The sequence below is a fragment of the Lolium perenne genome, chromosome 2 (assembly GCF_019359855.2).
Source record: "Lolium perenne isolate Kyuss_39 chromosome 2, Kyuss_2.0, whole genome shotgun sequence".
Taxonomy (NCBI): Eukaryota; Viridiplantae; Streptophyta; class Magnoliopsida; order Poales; family Poaceae; genus Lolium; species Lolium perenne.
The window spans coordinates 258017228-258037560 of record NC_067245.2 but is presented as its reverse complement, the minus strand read 5'-3'; positions in this window follow the sequence as shown (position 1 = coordinate 258037560).

The window sequence follows — 20333 nt, the reverse complement described above, 5'->3', positions numbered from 1 at the left end:
TCATTAGTAAAAGGAAAAAAAGTTGTGGGAAGTAACCACAATACCCTGAAGGAAGTGTCAATCAAAACTCATGCTTAACCTCAACAGAGGAGTACTTTAGTACGGAAGAAGCATGAAGGTGAGAAATCTTGTGATTATGGTGAAGCTGAAGAAGATCCATAGTCAACATAGAAGAGGGAATGCATGGGAAATTGATGCATGTAGTTGACACGTCCGTTGGGAACCCCAAGAGGAAGGTGTGATGCGCACAGCGGCAAGTTTCCCTCAGTAAGAAACCAAGGTTTAATCGAACCAGTAGGAGTCAAGAAGCACGTTGAAGGTTGATGGCGGCGGGATGTAGTGCGGCGCAACACCAGAGATTCCGGCGCCAACGTGGAACCTGCACAACACAACCAAAGTACTTTGCCCCAACGAAACAGTGAGGTTGTCAATCTCACCGGCTTGCTGTAACAAAGGATTAACCGTATTGTGTGGAAGATGATTGTTTGCGTAAAACAAGAAACAAGTATTGCAGTAGATTGTATTTCAGTATAGAGAATTGGACCGGGGTCCACAGTTCACTAGAGGTGTCTCTCCCATAAGATAAACAGCATGTTGGGTGAACAAATTACAGTTGGGCAATTGACAAATAAAGAGGGCATGACCATGCACATACATATTATGATGAGTATAGTGAGATTTAATTGGGCATTACGACAAAGTACATAGACCGCTATCCAGCATGCATCTATGCCTAAAAAGTCCACCTTCAGGTTATCATCCGAACCCCCTCCAGTATTAAGTTGCTAATAACAGACAATTGCATTAAGTATTGCGCGTAATGTAATCAGTAACTACATCATAGAACATAGCTCGAATGTTTTATCACTAGTGGCTACATCACATCCATAAGATTAGAGATTTCTGTCACTTACCCAGATTAACGGAGACATGAACCCACTATCGAGCATAAATACTCCCTCTTGGAGTTACAAGCATCTACTTGGCCAGAGCATCTACTAGTAACGGAGAGCATGCAAGATCATAAACAACACATAGATATAAATTGATAATCAACATAACAAGTATTCTCTATTCATCGGATCCCAACAAACACAACATATAGAATTACAGATAGATGATCTTGATCATGTTCGGCAGCTTACAAGACCCGACAATTAAGCACAATGGGGAGAAGACAACCATCTAGCTACTGCTATGGACCCATAGTCCAGGGGTAGACTACTCACACATCACTCCGGAGGCGACCATGGCGGCGTAGAGTCCTCCGGAGATGATTCCCCTCTCCGGCAGGTGCCGGAGGCGATCTCCCGAATCCCCGAGATGGGATTGGCGGCGGCGGCGTCTCTGGAAGGTTTTCCGTATCGTGGCTCTCGCATGCGGGGGTTTCGCGACGGAGGCTTTAAGTAGGCGGAAGGGCAGGTCAGGGGGCCACACGAGGGCCCCACACTACAGGTCGGCGCGGCCAAGGGCCAGGCCGCGCCGCCCTATGGTGTGGTCACCTCGTGGCCCCACTTCGTCTCCTCTTCGGTCTTCTGGAAGCTTCGTGGCAAAATAGGACCCTGGGCGTTGATTTCGTCCAATTCCGAGAATATTTCGTTACTAGGATTTCTGAAACCAAAAACAGCAGAAACAAAGAATCGGCACTTCGGCATCTTGTTAATAGGTTAGTTCCAGAAAATGCACGAATATGACATAAAGTGTGCATAAAACATGTAGATAACATCAATAATGTGGCATGGAACACAAGAAATTATCGATACGTCGGAGACGTATCAACATCCCCAAGCATAGTTCTGCTCGTCCCGAGCAGGTAAAACGATAACAAAGATAATTTCTGGAGTGACATGCCATCATAACCTTGATCATACTATTTGTAAGCATATGTAGTGAATGCAGCGATCAAAACAATGTATATGACATGAGTAAACAAGTGAATCATATAGCAAAGACTTTTCATGAATAGTACTTCAAGACAAGCATCAATAAGTCTTGCATAAGAGTTAACTCATAAAGCAATAAATCAAAGTAAAGGTATTGAAGCAACACAAAGGAAGATTAAGTTTCAGCGGTTGCTTTCAACTTATAACATGTATATCTCATGGATAATTGTCAACATAGAGTAATATAATAAGTGCAATATGCAAGTATGTAGGAATCAATGCACAGTTCACACAAGTGTTTGCTTCTTGAGGTGGAGAGAAATAGGTGAACTGACTCAACAATAAAAGTAAAAAGAATGGTCCTCCATAGAGGAAAAGCATCGATTGCTATATTTGTGCTAGAGCTTTGATTTTGAAAACATGAAACAATTTTGTCAACGGTAGTAATAAAGCATATGAGTTATGTAAATTATATCTTATAAGTTGCAAGCCTCATGCATAGTATACTAATAGTGCCCGCACCTTGTCCTAATTAGCTTGGACTACCGGATCATCGCAATGCACATGTTTTAACCAAGTGTCACAATGGGGTACCTCCATGCCGCCTGTACAAAGGTCTAAGGAGAAAGCTCGCATCGGATTTCTCGCTATTGATTATTCTCAACTTAGACATCCATACCGGGACAACATAGACAACAGATAATGGACTCCTCTTTTATGCATAAGCATGTAACAACAATTATTTTTCTCATTTGAGATTGAGGATATTGCCCAAAACTGAAACTTCCACCATGGATCATGGCTTTAGTTAGCGGCCCAATGTTCTTCTCTAACAATATGCATGCTCTAACCATAAGGTGGTAGATCTCCCTTACTTCAGACAAGATGAACATGCATAGCAACTCACATGATATTCAACAAAGAATAGTTGATGGCGTCCCCAGTGAACATGGTTATCGCACAACAAGCAACTTAATAAGAGATAAAGTGCATAAGTACAGATTCAATACCACAATAGTTTTTAAGCTATTTGTCCCATGAGCTATATATTGCAAAGGTGAATGATGGAATTTTAAAGGTAGCACTCAAGCAATTTACTTTGGAATGGCGGAGAAATACCATGTAGTAGGTAGGTATGGTGGACACAAATGGCATAGTGGTTGGCTCAAGGATTTTGGATGCATGAGAAGTATTCCCTCTCGATACAAGGTTTAGGCTAGCAAGGTTATTTGAAACAAACACAAGGATGAACCGGTGCAGCAAAACTCACATAAAAGACATATTGAAAACATTATAAGACTCTACACCGTCTTCCTTGTTGTTCAAACTCAATACTAGAAATTATCTAGACCTTAGAGAGACCAAATATGCAAACCAAATTTTAGCATGCTCTATGTATTTCTTCATTAATGGGTGCAAAGTATATGATGCAAGAGCTTAAACATGAGCACAACAATTGCCAAGTATCACATTATCCAAGACATTTTAGCAATTACTACATGTATTATTTTCCAATTCCAACCATATAACAATTTAACGAAGAAGAAACTTCGCCATGAATATTATGAGTAGAGCCTAAGGACATACTTGTCCATATGCTACAGCGGAGCGTGTCTCTCTCCCACAAAGTGAATGCTAGGATCCATTTTATTCAAACAAAACAAAAACAAAAAACAAACCGACGCTCCAAGAAAAGCACATAAGATGTGATGGAATAAAAATATAGTTTCAGGGGAGGAACCTGATAATGTTGTCGATGAAGAAGGGGATGCCTTGGGCATCCCCAAGCTTAGACGCTTGAGTCTTCTTAGAATATGCAGGGGTGAACCACCGGGGCATCCCCAAGCTTAGAGCTTTCACTCTCCTTGATCATATTGCATCATACTCCTCTCTTGATCCTTGAAAACTTCCTCCACACCAAACTCGAAACAACTCATTAGAGGGTTAATGGACAATAAAAATTAACATGTTCAGAGGTGACACAATCATTCTTAATACTTATGGACATTGCATAAAGCTACTGGACATTAATGGATCAAAGAAATTCATCCAACATAGCAAAAGAGGCAATGCGAAATAAAAGGCAGAATCTGTCAAAACAGAACAGTTCGTATTGATGAATTTTATCGAGGCACCAAACTTGCTCAAATGAAAATGCTCAAATTTAATGAAAGTTGTGTACATATCTGAGGATCACTCACGTAAATTGGCATAATTTTCTGAGTTACCTACAGAGAAAACAGCCCAGATTCGTGACAGCAAAGAAATCTGTTTCTGCGCAGTAATCCGAATCTAGTATGAACTTTACTATCAAAGACTTTACTTGGCACAACAAAACACTAAACTAAGATAAGGAGAGGTTGCTACAATAGTAAACAACTTCCAAGACACAAAATAAAAACAAAGTACTGTAGTAAAAACATGGGTTGTCTCCCATAAGCGCTTTTCTTTAACGCCTTTCAGCTAGGCGCAGAAAGTGTAAATTAAGTATTATCGAGAGACGGTGAATTTTCAGCGGGGTTTGGAGTTTTCTCAACCATGCATAGTATATTGGATACATAAGTTTCAGCGGCTCCCTTTTCATTAGTCTTGGGCTTGCTACTCTCATCAAACAAATTTTCAGGAACAAGCCAAGCATAGTTATTTTCTAACGCTTCATTCATTGCTAGGAGCTTACATGGTATTGGTGCTTTGATCTCCCCACCATCATTAATATTATTAGTGTACTTTATTATATCCATATCCATCTTTTCAAGGAGACTAACAAAATTGGTATAAGAACCAAGCATATTATATTTAGCAAAGACCTTTCTAGCCTCTCTTGCTATACCACCAAATTCTCTAAGAAGGGTTTCTAAAACAAAGTCTTTCCTTTCCCCTTCTTCCATATCACCGAGTGTAAGAAACATGTGTTGGATTATAGGATTGAGATTAACAAATTTAATTTCCATCATACGAACTAAAGCAGCAGCGGCAATTTCATAAGTAGGAGCAAGTTCTACCAAGTGTCTATCTTCAAAATCTTCAACGGTACTGACATGATTGAAAAATTCTTCTATATTATTTCTCCCAATTATAGACCCACGTCCTACTGGTATGTCTTTCGTGGTAAAATTAAAAGGAAACATGATGAATCAAGTAAAGTAAATGCAAGTAACTAATTTTTTTGTGTTTTTGATATAGAGTGCAAGACAGTAAATAAAGTAAAGCTAGCAACTAATTTTTTTGTGTTTTGATATAATGCAGCAAACAAAGTAGTAAATAAAACTAAGCAAGACAAAAATAAAGTAAAGAGATTGGGAAGTGGAGACTCCCCTTGCAGCGTGTCTTGATCTCCCCGGCAACGGCGCCAGAAATTTGCTTGATGCGTGTAGTTGACACGTCCGTTGGGAACCCCAAGAGGAAGGTGTGATGCGCACAGCGGCAAGTTTCCCTCGCAAGAAACCAAGGTTTAATCGAACCAGTAGGAGTCAAGAAGCACGTTGAAGGTTGATGGCGGCGGGATGTAGTGCGGCGCAACACCGCAGATTCCGGCGCCAACGTGGAACCCGCACAACACAACCAAAGTACTTTGCCCCAACGAAACAAAGTGAGGTTGTCAATCTCACCGGCTTGCTGTAACAAAGGATTAACCGTATTGTGTGGAAGATGATTGTTTGCGTAAAAACAAGAAACAAGTATTGCAGTAGATTGTATTTCATTATAGAGAATTGGACCGGGGTCCACAGTTCACTAGAGGTGTCTCTCCCATAAGATAAACAGCATGTTGGGTGAACAAATTACAGTTGGGCAATTGACAAATAAAGAGGGCATGACCATGCACATACATATTATGATGAGTATAGTGAGATTTAATTGGGCATTACGACAAAGTACATAGACCGCTATCCAGCATGCATCTATGCCTATAAAGTCCACCTTCGTGTTATCATCCGAACCCCTCCGGTATTAAGTTGCTAACAACAGACAATTGCATTAAGTATTGCGCGTAATGTAATCAGTAACTACATCCTCGAACATAGCACCAATGTTTTATCCCTAGTGGCAACAAGACATCCATAATCTTAGAGATTTCTGTCACTTCCCGCATTCACGGAGACATGAACCCACTATCGAGCATAAATACTCCCTCTTGGAGTTACAAGCATCTACTTGGCCAGAGCATCTACTAGTAACGGAGAGCATGCAAGATCATAAACAACACATAGATATAAATTGATAATCAACATAACAAGTATTCTCTATTCATCGGATCCCAACAAACACAACATATAGAATTACAGATAGATGATCTTGATCATGTTCGGCAGCTCACAAGACCCGACAATTAAGCACAATGGGGAGAAGACAACCATCTAGCTACTGCTATGGACCCATAGTCCAGGGGTAGACTACTCACACATCACTCCGGAGGCGACCATGGCGGCGTAGAGTCCTCCGGGAGATGATTCCCCTCTCCGGCAGGGTGCCGGAGGCGATCTCCTGAATCCCCCGAGATGGGATTGGCGGCGGCGGCGTCTCTGGAAGGTTTTCCGTATCGTGGCTCTCGGTACTGGGGGTTTCGCGACGGAGGCTTTAAGTAGGCGGAAGGGCAGGTCAGGGGGCCACACGAGGGCCCCACACTACAGGTCGGCGCGGCCAAGGGCCAGGCCGCGCCGCCCTATGGTGTGGCCACCTCGTGGCCCCACTTCGTCTCCTCTTCGGTCTTCTGGAAGCTTCGTGGCAAAATAGGACCCTGGGCGTTGATTTCGTCCAATTCCGAGAATATTTCGTTACTAGGATTTTTGAAATCAAAAACAGCAGAAAACAGCAACTGGCACTTCGGCATCTTGTTAATAGGTTAGTTCCAGAAAATGCATGAATATGACATAAAGTGTGCATAAAACATGTAGATAACATCAATAATGTGGCATGGAACACAAGAAATTATCGATACGTCGGAGACGTATCAGAAATCACTTAAGATACTATATTCATAGTGTCAGCTAGTGGTTTTCTTGCAAAATAAACCCTGAATGAAGGAAGATGATATATGAAACCATAGCAGATATAAGAAGACCATAGTTGATATCAGAAGACCACGATTGATATAGTATCAATACCATGAGATAAAGTAGAGGATGTCTCGTTCAGTTGATTAGAACGTATACTAGAATCCATTTTTGGATAACAAATAGGCACAATTGGTATCAAGTAGTCCACCATTGGATTATTTGTACCAAGAAGTTGTGAACCAATAAAATTTTGTTAGCCAAATAATTATGACCTATAAAATATTGGGATTTCTATTTTCGTGCCCCCCGGTTCCTTAGTTGTGTTCAGTTTTCCCCAGCTCCTTAGTTTTTCCTCAGTTTTCCCCAAGACCTTGTCTAAAACCATCACAGGTGCTGTAACGGCCGGTTGCCCGACGGTTGACCGTTATCTTCTGACTAGTGGGGCCACGTAGAGCCCGCAAAGACACGTCAGACCATCCATCTTTGTTTGACCGTAAGCATCGCTGTATCCCTGACCAAAATGCGCACGAGTGGGGCTTCAGTATATCGAATGACAAGTGGGCCATGGCGCTGATACAAGGGGCAATACACGGGTAGGAATAGATTTTTAAACGGAGCTCTACAGCGATGGCACGGAGGAGGTGGCCTGCGGGGTGCCGAGATGAGATCGATGTCCACAAAGAACTGCATGAGGCGAGACCAGACGCATTAGATAGATATGAACTAGACGCGTTTAACCATGCAAAGAAGAGAAGAAATGGTCGACGACATCGACGACTACCTCAAAACTTTGACTGACCGTGTCCGACACGAACGCGAGCAATGTAGAGAAAACTAGTGTCTCTCCCTTCTGGCGTGTATAGATGGGTGCTAGAAGAGTGTGGGGGCGAAGGGAAAGACCTCGCGGTGGTCTGTGGCGTTGATACGTCTCCAACGTATCGATAATTTCTTATGTTCCTTGCCACTTTATTGATGATACCTACATGTTTTATGCATACTTTATGTCATATTTAAGCATTTTCCGGCACTAACCTATTAACGAGATGCCGAAGAGCCAGTTGATGTTTTCTGCTGTTTTTGGTTTCAGAAATCCTAGTAAGGAAATATTCTCGGAATTTGAGGAAATCAACGCCAAGGATCTTATTTTTCCACGAAGCTTCCATAAGTCCGGGGAGGAAACGAAGTGGGGCGACGAGGCGCCCACATGCTAGGGCGGCGCGGCCCAAGCCCTGGCCGCGCCGGCTGATGGCGTGTAACTCACACGTTCGTTGGGAACCCCAAGAGGAAGGTATGATGCGCACAGCAGCAAGTTTTCCCTCAGAAAGAAACCAAGGTTTATCGAACCAGGAGGAGTCAAGAAGCACGTTGAAGGTTGATGGCGGCGGGATGTAGTGCGGCGCAACACCAGGGATTCCGGCGCCAACGTGGAACCTGCACAACACAACCAAAGTACTTTGTCCCAACGAAACAGTGAGGTTGTCAATCTCACCGGCTTGTCAGAACAAAGGATTAACCGTATTGTGTGGAAGATGATTGTTTGCAGAAAACAGTAGAACAAGTATTGCAGTAGATTGTATTTCAGTAAAGAGAATTGGACCGGGGTCCACAGTTCACTAGAGGTGTCTCTCCCATAAGACAAGCAGCATGTTGGGTGAACAAATTACAATTGGGCAATTGACAAATAAAGAGAGCATGACCATGCACATACATATCATGATGAGTATAGTGAGATTTAATTGGGCATTACGACAAAGTACATAGACCGCCATCCAACTGCATCTATGCCTAAAAAGTCCACCTTCAGGTTATCATCCGAACCCCCTCCAGTGTTAAGTTGCAAAGCAACAGACAATTGCATTAAGTATGGTGCGTAATGTAATCAACAACTACATCCTTAGACATAGCATCAATGTTTTATCCCTAGTGGCAACAGCACAACACAACCTTAGAACTTTCTGTCACTGTCCCAGGTGTCAATGCAGGCATGAACCCACTATCGAGCATAAGTACTCCCTCTTGGAGTTACAAGCATCTACTTGGCCAGAGCATCTACTAGTAACGGAAAGAATGCAAGATCATAAACAACACGTAGATATAACTTTGATAATCAACATAACAAGTATTCTCTATTCATCGGATCCCAACAAACGCAACATATAGAATTACAGATAGATGATCTTGATCATGTTAGGCAGCTCACAAGATCCGACAATGATAGCACAATGGGGAGAAGACAACCATCTAGCTACTGCTATGGACCCATAGTCCAGGGGTAGACTACTCACACATCACTCCGGAGGCGACCATGGCGGCGTAGAGTCCTCCGGGAGATGATTCCCCTCTCCGGCAGGGTGCCGGAGGCGATCTCCTGGATCCCCCGAGATGGGATCGGCGTTGGCGGCGTCTCTCTCGGAAGGTTTTCCGTATCGTGGCTCTCGGTGCACCGGGGTTTCGTCACGGAGGCTTTAAGTAGGCGGAAGGGTAGGTCAAGAGGCGGCGCGAGGGGCCCGGACCATAGGGCCGCGCGGCCAGTGGGGGCCGCGCCGCCCTATGCTCGGCTGCCTCGTGGCCCCTCTTTGTTTCGTCTTCGGACTTCTGGAAGCTTCGTGGAAAAATAGGCCCCTGGGCTTTGATTTCGTCCAATTCCGAGAATATTTCCTTACTAGGATTTCTGAAACCAAAAACAGCAGAAAACAAGAATCGGCACTTCGGCATCTTGTTCATAGGTTAGTTCCATAAAATGCACGAATATGACATAAAGTGTGCATAAAACATGTAGATAACATCAATAATGTGGCATGGAACATAAGAAATTATCGATACGTTGGAGACGTATCAGCATCCCCAAGCTTAGTTCTGCTCGTCCCGAAGGTGTAAAACGATAACACAGATAATTTCTGAGTAACATGCCATCAAAATCTTGATCATACTATTTGTAAAGCATATGTAGTGAATGCAGCGATCAAAACAATGTATATGACATGAGTAAACAAGTGAATCATAAAGCAAAGACTTTTCATGAATAGCACTTCAAGACAAGCATCAATAAGTCTTGCATAAGAGTTAACTCATAAAGCAATAATTCAAAGTAAAAGCATTGAAGCAACACAAAAGAAGATTAAGTTTCAGCGGTTGCTTTCAACTTGTAACATGTATATCTCATGGATATTGTCAACATAGAGTAATATAATAGGTGCAATAAGCAAGTATGTAGGAATCAATGCACAGTTCACACAAGTGTTTGCTTCTTGAGGTGGAGAGAAATAGGTGAACTGACTCAACATTGAAAATAAAAGAATGGTCCTCCATAGAGGAAAAGCATCGATTGCTATATTTGTGCTAGAGCTTTGATTTTGAAAACATGAAACAATTTTGTCAACGGTAGTAATAAAGCATATGCATCATGTAAATTATATCTTATAAGTTGCAAGCCTCATGCATAGTGTACTAATAGTGCCTGCACCTTGTCCTAATTAGCTTGGACTACCGGATCATCACAATGCACTGTTTTAACCAAGTGTCACAAAGGGGTACCTCTATGCCGCCTGTACAAAGGTCTAAGGAGAAAGCTCACATTGGATTTCTCCCTATTGATTATTCTTCAACTTAGACATCCATACCGGGACAACATAGACAACAGATAATGGACTCCTCTTTTATGCATAAGCATGTAACAACAATTAATAATTTTCTCATTTGAGATTGAGGATATATGTCCAAAACTGAAACTTCCACCATGGATCATGGCTTTAGTTAGCGGCCCAATGTTCTTCTCTAACATATGCATGCTTAACCATAAGGTGGTAGATCTCTCTTACTTCAGACAAGACGGACATGCATAGCAACTCACATGAAATTCAACAATGAATAGTTGATGGCGTCCCCAGTGAACATGGTTATCGCACAACAAGCAACTTAATAAGAGATAAAGTGCATAATTACATATTCAATACCACAATAGTTTTTAAGCTATTTGTCCCATGAGCTATATATTGCAAAGGTGAATGATGGAATTTTAAAGGTAGCACTCAAGCAATTTACTTTGGAATGGCGGAAAATACCATGTAGTAGGTAGGTATGGTGGACACAAATGGCATAGTGGTTGGCTCAAGTATTTTGGATGCATGAGAAGTATTCCCTCTCGATACAAGGTTTAGGCTAGCAAGGTTTATTTGAAACAAACACAAGGATGAACCGGTGCAGCAAAACTCACATAAAAGACATATTGAAAACATTATAAGACTCTACACCATCTTCCTTGTTGTTCAAACTCAATACTAGAAATTATCTAGACCTTAGAGAGACCAAATATGCAAACCAAATTTTAGCATGCTCTATGTATTTCTTCATTAATAGGTGCAAAGCATATGATGCAAGAGCTTAATAATGAGCACAACAATTGCCAAGTATCACATTACCCAAGACATTTATAGCAATTACTACATGTATCATTTTCCAATTCCAACCATATAACAATTTAACGAAGAAGAAACTTCGCCATGAATACTATGAGTAGAAACCAAGGACATACTTGTCCATATGCTACAGCGGAGCGTGTCTCTCTCCCATAAAGTGAATGCTAGGATCCATTTTATTCAAACAAAAACAAAAACAAAAACAAACCGACGCTCCAAGCAAAGCACATAAGATGTGATGGAATAAAAATATAGTTTCAGGGGAGGAACCTGATAATGTTGTCGATGAAGAAGGGGATGCCTTGGGCATCCCCAAGCTTAGACGCTTGAGTCTTCTTAATATATGCAGGGGTGAACCACCGGGGCATCCCCAAGCTTAGAGCTTTCACTCTCCTTGATCATGTTGCATCATACTCCTCTCTTGATCCTTGAAAACTTCCTCCACACCAAACTCGAAACAACTCATTAGAGGGTTAGTGCAAAATATAAATTGACATATTCAGAGGTGACACAATCATTCTTAACACTTCTGGACATTGCATAATGCTACTGGACATTAGTGGATCAAAGAAATTCATCCAACATAGCAAAAGAGGCAATGCGAAATAAAAGGCAGAATCTGTCAAAACAGAACAGTTCGTATTGACGAATTTTAAAATGGCACCAGACTTGCTCAAATGAAAATGCTCAAATTGAATGAAAGTTGCGTACATATCTGAGGATCATGCACATAAATTGGCTTAATTTTCTGAGCTACCTACAGGGAGGTAGACCCAGATTCGTGACAGCAAAGAAATCTGGAACTGCGCAGTAATCCAAATCTAGTACTTACTTTTCTATCAAAGACTTAACTTGGCACAATAAAACACAAAACTAAGATAAGGAGAGGTTGCTACAGTAGTAAAAAACTTCCAAGACACAAAATAAAAACAAAGTACTGTAGGTAAAAACGTGGGTTGTCTCCCATAAGCGCTTTTCTTTAACGCCTTTCAGCTAGGCGCAGAAAGTGTGTATCAAGTATTATCAAGAGACGAAGTGTCAACATCATAATTTGTTCTCATAATAGAATCAAAAGGTACCTTCATTCTCTTTCTAGGGAAGTGTTCCATACCTTTCTTGAGAGGAAATTGATATTTTATATTACCTTCCTTCATATCAATGATAGCACCAACAGTTCGAAGAAAAGGTCTTCCCAATATAATGGGACAAGATGCATTGCATTCAATATCCAAGACAACAAAATCAACGGGGACAAGGTTATTGTTAACGGTAATACGAACATTATCAACTTTCCCCAAAGGTTTCTTTGTAGAATGATCAGCAAGATTAACATCCAAATAACAATTTTTCAGTGGTGGCAAGTCAAGCATATTATAAATTTTCTCAGGCATAACAGAAATACTTGCACCAAGATCACATAAAGCATTACAATCAAAATCTTTAACCTTCATCTTAATGATGGGCTCCCAACCATCCTCTAGCTTTTTAGGAATAGAGGCTTCGCGCTCTAGTTTCTCTTCTCTAGCTTTTATGAGAGCATTTGTAATATGATGTGTAAAAGCCAAATTTATAGCACTAGCATTAGGACTTTTAGCAAGTTTTTGCAAGAACTTTATAACTTCAGAGATGTGGCAATCATCAAAATTCAAACCATTATAATCTAAATCAATGGGATCATCATCCCCAATGTTGGAAAAAATTTCAGCAGCTTTATCACAGTTTCAAAGTTTTAGCGCTTTGCCAGTTTCTCGCTTTGCATTAGAAGTGGAAACATTGCTAACACCAATTCTTTTATTAGTATTAGTAGAAGGTGCAGCAACATGTGTAGCATTAACATTACTAGTGGTGGTAATAGTCCAAACTTTAGCTATATTCTTCTCTTTAGCTAGTTTTTCATTTTCTTCTCTATCCCACCTAGCACGCAGTTCAGCCATTAATCTTATATTCTCATTAATTCTAACTTGGACGGCATTTGCTGTAGTAACAATTTTATTATGATGATTCTCATTAGGCAAAACTTTTGATTTCAAAAGATCAACATCAGCAGCAAGACTATCGACTTTAGAAGCAAGTATATCAATTTTCCCAAGCTTTTCTTCAACAGATTTGTTAAAAGCAGTTTGTGTACTAATAAATTCTTTAAGCATGGCTTCAAGTCCAGGGGGTGAACTCCTATTATTATTGTAAGAATTTCCATAAGAATTACCATAGCCGTTGCCATTATTATAAGGATATGGCGTATAGTTGTTACTAGAATTGTTCCGGTAAGCATTGTTGTTGAAATTATTATTTTTAATGAAGTTCACATCAACATGTTCTTCTTGTGCAACCAATGAAGCTAATGGAACATTATTAGGATCAATATTAGTCCTATCATTCACAAGCATAGACATAATAGCATCAATCTTATCACTCAAGGAAGAGGTTTCTTCGATAGAATTTACCTTCTTACCTTGTGGAGCTCTTTCCGTGTGCCATTCAGAGTAGTTGATCATCATATTATCAAGAAGCTTTGTTGCTTCACCAAGAGTGATGGACATAAAGGTACCTCCAGCAGCTGAGTCCAATAAATTCCGTGAAGAAAAATTTAGTCCTGCATAGAAGGTTTGGATGATCATCCAAGTAGTCAGTCCATGGGTTGGGCAATTTTTAACCAGAGATTTCATTCTTTCCCAAGCTTGAGCAACATGTTCAGTATCTAATTGTTTAAAATTCATTATGCTACTCCTCAAAGATATAATTTTAGCAGGGGGATAATATCTACCAATAAAAGCATCCTTGCATTTAGTCCATGAATCAATACTATTCTTAGGCAGAGATAGCAACCAATCTTTAGCTCTTCCTCTTAATGAGAAAGGGAACAATTTTAGTTTAATAATATCACCATCTACATCTTTATATTTTTGCATTTCACATAGTTCAACAAAATTATTAAGATGGGCAGCAGCATCATCGTAACTAACACTGCAAAATTGCTCTCGCATAACAAGATTCAAGAAAGCGAGGTTTAATTTCAAAGAATTCTGTCGTAGTAGCAGGTGGAGCAATAGGTGTGCATAAGAAATCATTATTATTTGTGGTTGTGAAGTCACACAACTTAGTATTTTCAGCGTTGGCCATTTTAGCAACAGTAAATAAAGCAAACTAGATAAAGTAAATGCAAGTAACTAATTTTTTTGTGTTTTTGATATAGCAAACAAGATAGCAAATAAAGTAAAACTAGCACCTAATTTTTTTTGTATTTTGATTTAGTGCAGCAAACAAAGTAGTAAATAAAACTAAGCAAGACAAAAACAAAGTAAAGAGATTGAGAAGTGGAGACTCCCCTTGCAGCGTGTCTTGATCTCCCCGGCAACGGGGCCAGAAAATATGCTTGATGGCGTGTAACTCACACGTTCGTTGGGAACCCCAAGAGGAAGGTATGATGCGCACAGCAGCAAGTTTTCCCTCAGAAAGAAACCAAGGTTTATCGAACCAGGAGGAGTCAAGAAGCACGTTGAAGGTTGATGGCGGCGGGATGTAGTGCGGCGCAACACCAGGGATTCCGGCGCCAACGTGGAACCTGCACAACACAACCAAAGTACTTTGTCCCAACGAAACAGTGAGGTTGTCAATCTCACCGGCTTGCTGTAACAAAGGATTAACCGTATTGTGTGGAAGATGATTGTTTGCAGAAAACAGTAGAACAAGTATTGCAGTAGATTGTATTTCAGTAAAGAGAATTGGACCGGGGTCCACAATTCACTAGAGGTGTCTCTCCCATAAGACAAGCAGCATGTTGGGTGAACAAATTACAGTTGGGCAATTGACAAATAAAGAGAGCATGACCATGCACATACATATCATGATGAGTATAGTGAGATTTAATTGGGCATTACGACAAAGTACATAGACCGCCATCCAACTGCATCTATGCCTAAAAAGTCCACCTTCAGGTTATCATCCGAACCCCCTCCAGTATTAAGTTGCAAAGCAACAGACAATTGCATTAAGTATGGTGCGTAATGTAATCAACAACTACATCCTTAGACATAGCATCAATGTTTTATCCCTAGTGGCAACAAGACAACACAACCTTAGAACTTTCGTCATCAGTCCCACGTGTCAATGCAGGCATGAACCCACTATCGAGCATAAGTACTCCCTCTTGGAGTTACAAGCATCTACTTGGCCAGAGCATCTACTAGTAACGGAAAGCATGCAAGATCATAAACAACACGTAGATATAACTTTGATAATCAACATAACAAGTATTCTCTATTCATCGGATCCCAACAAACGCAACATATAGAATTACAGATAGATGATCTTGATCATGTTAGGCAGCTCACAAGATCTGACAATGATAGCACAATGGGGAGAAGACAACCATCTAGCTACTGCTATGGACCCATAGTCCAGGGGTAGACTACTCACACATCACTCCGGAGGCGACCATGGCGGCGTAGAGTCCTCCGGGAGATGATTCCCCTCTCCGGCAGGGTGCCGGAGGCGATCTCCTGGATCCCCCGAGATGGGATCGGCGTTGGCGGCGTCTCTGGAAGGTTTTCCGTATCGTGGCTCTCGCACCGGGGGTTTCGTCACGGAGGCTTTAAGTAGGCGGAAGGGTAGGTCAAGAGGCGGCGCGAGGGGCCCAGACCATAGGGCCGCGCGGCCAGGGCAGGGGCCGCGCCGCCCTATGCTCTGGCTGCCTCGTGGCCCCTCTTCGTTTCGTCTTCGGACTTCTGGAAGCTTCGTGGAAAAATAGGCCCCTGGGCTTTGATTTCGTCCAATTCCGAGAATATTTCCTTACTAGGATTTCTGAAACCAAAAACAGCAGAAAACAAAGAATCGGCACTTCGGCATCTTGTTAATAGGTTAGTTCCAGAAAATGCACGAATATGACATAAAGTGTGCATAAAACATGTAGATAACATCAATAATGTGGCATGGAACATAAGAAATTATCGATACGTTGGAGACGTATCACCGGCCTGCTGTGTGGGGCCCTCGTGGCGCCCCTGACCTACCCTTCCTCCTACTTAAGCCTTCGTCGATAATAACTCCAGTACCGAGAGCCACGATACGGAAAAACTTCCAGAGACGCCGCCGCTGCCAATCCCATCTCGGGGGATTCAGGAGATCTCCTCCGGCACCCTGCCGGAGAGGGGAATCATCTCCCGGAGGACTCTTCACCGCCATGGTCGCCTCCGGAGTGATGAGTGAGTAGTTCACCCCTGGACTATGGGTCCATAGCAGTAGCTAGATGGTCGTCTTCTCCTAATTGTGCTTCATTGTTGGATCTTGTGAGCTGCCTAACATGATCAAGATCATCTATCTGTAATGCTATATGTTGTGTTTGTTGGGATCCGATGGATAGAGAATACTATGCTATGTTGATTATCAATCTATTATCTATGTGTTGTTTATGATCTTGCATGCTCTCCGTTACTAGTAGAGGCTTTGGCCAAGTTTTTGCTTGTAACTCCAAGAGGGAGTATTTATGCTCGATAGTGGGTTCATGCCTCCATTAAATCTGGGACAAAGGATGTAAAGTTCTAAGGTTGTGGATGTGCTGTTGCCACTAGGGATAAAACATCGATGCTATGTCTAAGGATGTAGTTGTTGATTACATTACGCACCATACTTAATGCAATTGTATGTTGTTTGCAACTTAATACTGGAAGGGGTTCGGATTATAACCTGAAGGTGGACTTTTTAGGCATAGATGCATGCTGGATAGCGGTCTATGTACTTTGTCGTAATGCCCAATTAAATCTCACAATACTCATCATAACATGTATGTGCATGGTCATGCCCTCTTTATTTGTCAATTGCCCAACTGTAATTTGTTCACCCAACATGCTATTTATCTTATGGGAGAGACACCTCTAGTGAACTGTGGACCCCGGTCCATTCTTTTACATCGAATACAATCCCATCGCAATACTTGTTCTACTGTTTTCTGCAAACAATCATCATCCACACTATACATCTAATACTTTGTTACAGCAAGCCGGTGAGATTGACAACCTCACTGTCACGTTGGGGCAAAGTAATTTGGTTGTGTTGTGCAGGTTCCACGTTGGCGCCGGAATCCCTGGTGTTGCGCCGCACTACACTCCGCCGCCATCAACCTTCAACGTGCTTCTTGGCTCCTACTGGTTTGATAAACCTTGGTTTCTTACTGAGGGAAAACTTTCCGCTGTACGCATCACACCTTCCTCTTGGGGTTCCCAACGGACGCGTGTTGTACGCGTATCAAGCTCTTTATCTGGCGCCGTTGCCGGGGAACGAAGAAAAGTTACACCACAAAGATTTTCAACTCCCACGTCAACAGCTCTTTTTCTGGCGCCGTTGCCGGGGAGATCAAGACACGCTGCAAGGGGAGTCTCCACCTCCAATCTCTTTACTTTGTTTTTGTCTTGCTTTATTTTATTTACTACTTTGTTTGCTGCATTATATCAAAAACACAAAAAAATTAGTTGCTAGCTTTACTTTATTTACTGTCTTGTTTGCATTCTCCATATTAAAAAAAACACAAAAAAAAATTAGTTACTTGCATTTACTTATTTCATTATGTTTCCTCTTAATTTTACTTTAAAAGATATACATGTGGGACAAGGGTCTATAATTGGAAGAGATAATATAGAAGAATTTTTCACCCATGTTAGTATGCACGAAGACCTTAAAGATATACCCCTGGCAAAAGCTGTCCCTACTTATGAAGATGCCTCTGTTTGTTTGGTACGCATGATGGAAGCTAGATTTATTAGTCTCAACCCCATGATACAACACATGTTTCTTACACTTTCTGATATGGAGAGGGGAGAGAAGAGAGATTTTGTTTTAAAAGTCCTTGTTAGAGAATTTGAGGATATAGCCAAAGAAGCTAGAAAAGTTTTTATTAAGCATAAGAGGCTTGGTATGTTCACCGATTTTAAAAGAACACTTGAAAAGATGGATATGGATAGAATTAAGTACACTAATAATGTTAATAATGGTGGGGAGATTAAAGCACCAATACCTTGTAAGCTCCTAGGGATGCATGAAGCTCTAGATGATAATTATGCTTGGCTTGTTCCTGAAAATTTGTTTGATGAGAGTAGCAAGCCCAAGACTAATGAAAAGGGAGCCTCTGAAACTTATGTATCCAAAATACAATGCATGGTTGAGAAAACTCCAAACCCCGCTGTAGATGTATCGTCTCTTGATAATACTTGATATACACTTTCTGCGCCTAGCTGAAAGGCGTTAAAGAAAAGCGCTTATGGGAGACAACTCATGATTTTACTACTGCACTTTTGTTTTATATTTGAGTCTTGGAAGTTGTTACTACTGTAGCAACCTCTCCTTATCTTAGTTTTGTTGCATTGCTGTGCCAAGTAAAGTCTTTGATAGTAAGGTTCATACTAGATTTGGATTACTGCGCAGAAACAGATTTCTTTGCTGTCACGAATCTGGGCCTAATTCTCTGTAGGTAACTCAGAAAATTATGCCAATTTACGTGAGTGATCCTCAGATAGTACGCAACTTTCATTAAATTTGAGCATTTTCATTTGAGCAAGTATGGTGCCTCTTAGAAATTCATCTTTACGAACTGTTCTGTTTTGACAGATTCTGCCTTTTATTTCGCATTGCCTGTTTTGCTATGCTTGATGGATTTTTCTATTCCATTAACTTTCAGTAGCTTTGAGAAATGTCCAGAAGTGTTAAAAATGATTATGTCACCTCTGAACATGTGAATTTTGATTGTGCACTAACCCTCTAATGAGTTGTTTTGAGTTTGGTGTGGAGGAAGTTTTCAAGGATCAAGAGAGGAGGATGATACAATATGATCAAGGAGAGTGAAAGTTCTAAGCTTGGGGATGCCCCGGTGGTTCACCCCTGCATATTTCAATAAGACTCAAGCGTCTAAGCTTGGGGATGCCCAAGGCATTGTGACGCCCCAAAACCGGTACCATGAGGATCCCAGCGAATCCGCTGAAATCCGCACGATATCGATTTTAGGAGACGCACCACCAAACGCCTCGTACACGCCGAAGCATGCACGCGATGCGGGTGGAATCAATCACGAGAGGTAACATTACAACAGGATTACAATAGAACCCAGAAGAGACATATATATTACAACAACGACTCCAACGAGTCAAGAATACAAATAGATACATACAAAGATCCAAATCATACAGAAGATCATATACATCCGAGTACGGACAAGATACAAATTTGGACTAAGAGTTCTGAAGATAACCGATGGCGTCCATAACCCTGCCCAGGCCAAGCCGGAAGGGTAACCTTGCTAACGTCGTCTTCATCGAACATATCTTCATACCTGCCCGGTTATATCCCGTAGAAGCAGCAATAAGTACGGGTTCGTACTTAACAAGACTTCAAGACGTATAAGCAATCGTCAACCAGTCGTCCTTTGTACTTGAGGCACGCAGGGGACTTAGAGGACGCAAGAGGAACGTCATAGGCAATATGGTGGGGTTAAGCGGCAACGCGCAAGCACTAAAAACCTATAGAGACACTCTACAACATTCGTCTAAACAGAGAAGGTGAGAGAGCGCATAAACTAACAGTTCTATACTCTGCAAACAAAACACAGCCGATGCGTTCCCCCCTCGCAAGGAAGTACTTACAAGGGCACTCACACGGTTATCAAGTTTTAACCATTTATTATTGAAGTTGTACTAACTTACTCGCAAGTTATTATTAATAAACAACAGGTGTAAGTTGTCTATGGTCGAGTCATACAGCTCCAAGTCGTCCATAACCGCGGACACGGCTTATCGATAAGATGTACACCCTGCAGGGGTTGCCCAAATGTACCCACACGCACCGCTCGACCCACTTACGACAGGTGGATATCACGGCTCGCACTCTCCTTCACGACAACAATGTCCAGGAAGCCACCTAACTAAGTTGAATCCGAATCGAAGTCCGGCCGTATCTCCGAAGCGGACTTAGCTGTTGCGCCAGCGTACTAGGTGGTTTAAACACACACTGGGGCGATAAACCACTTCGCAGCGGCTCCGCGACCTATACGTGCATACCAG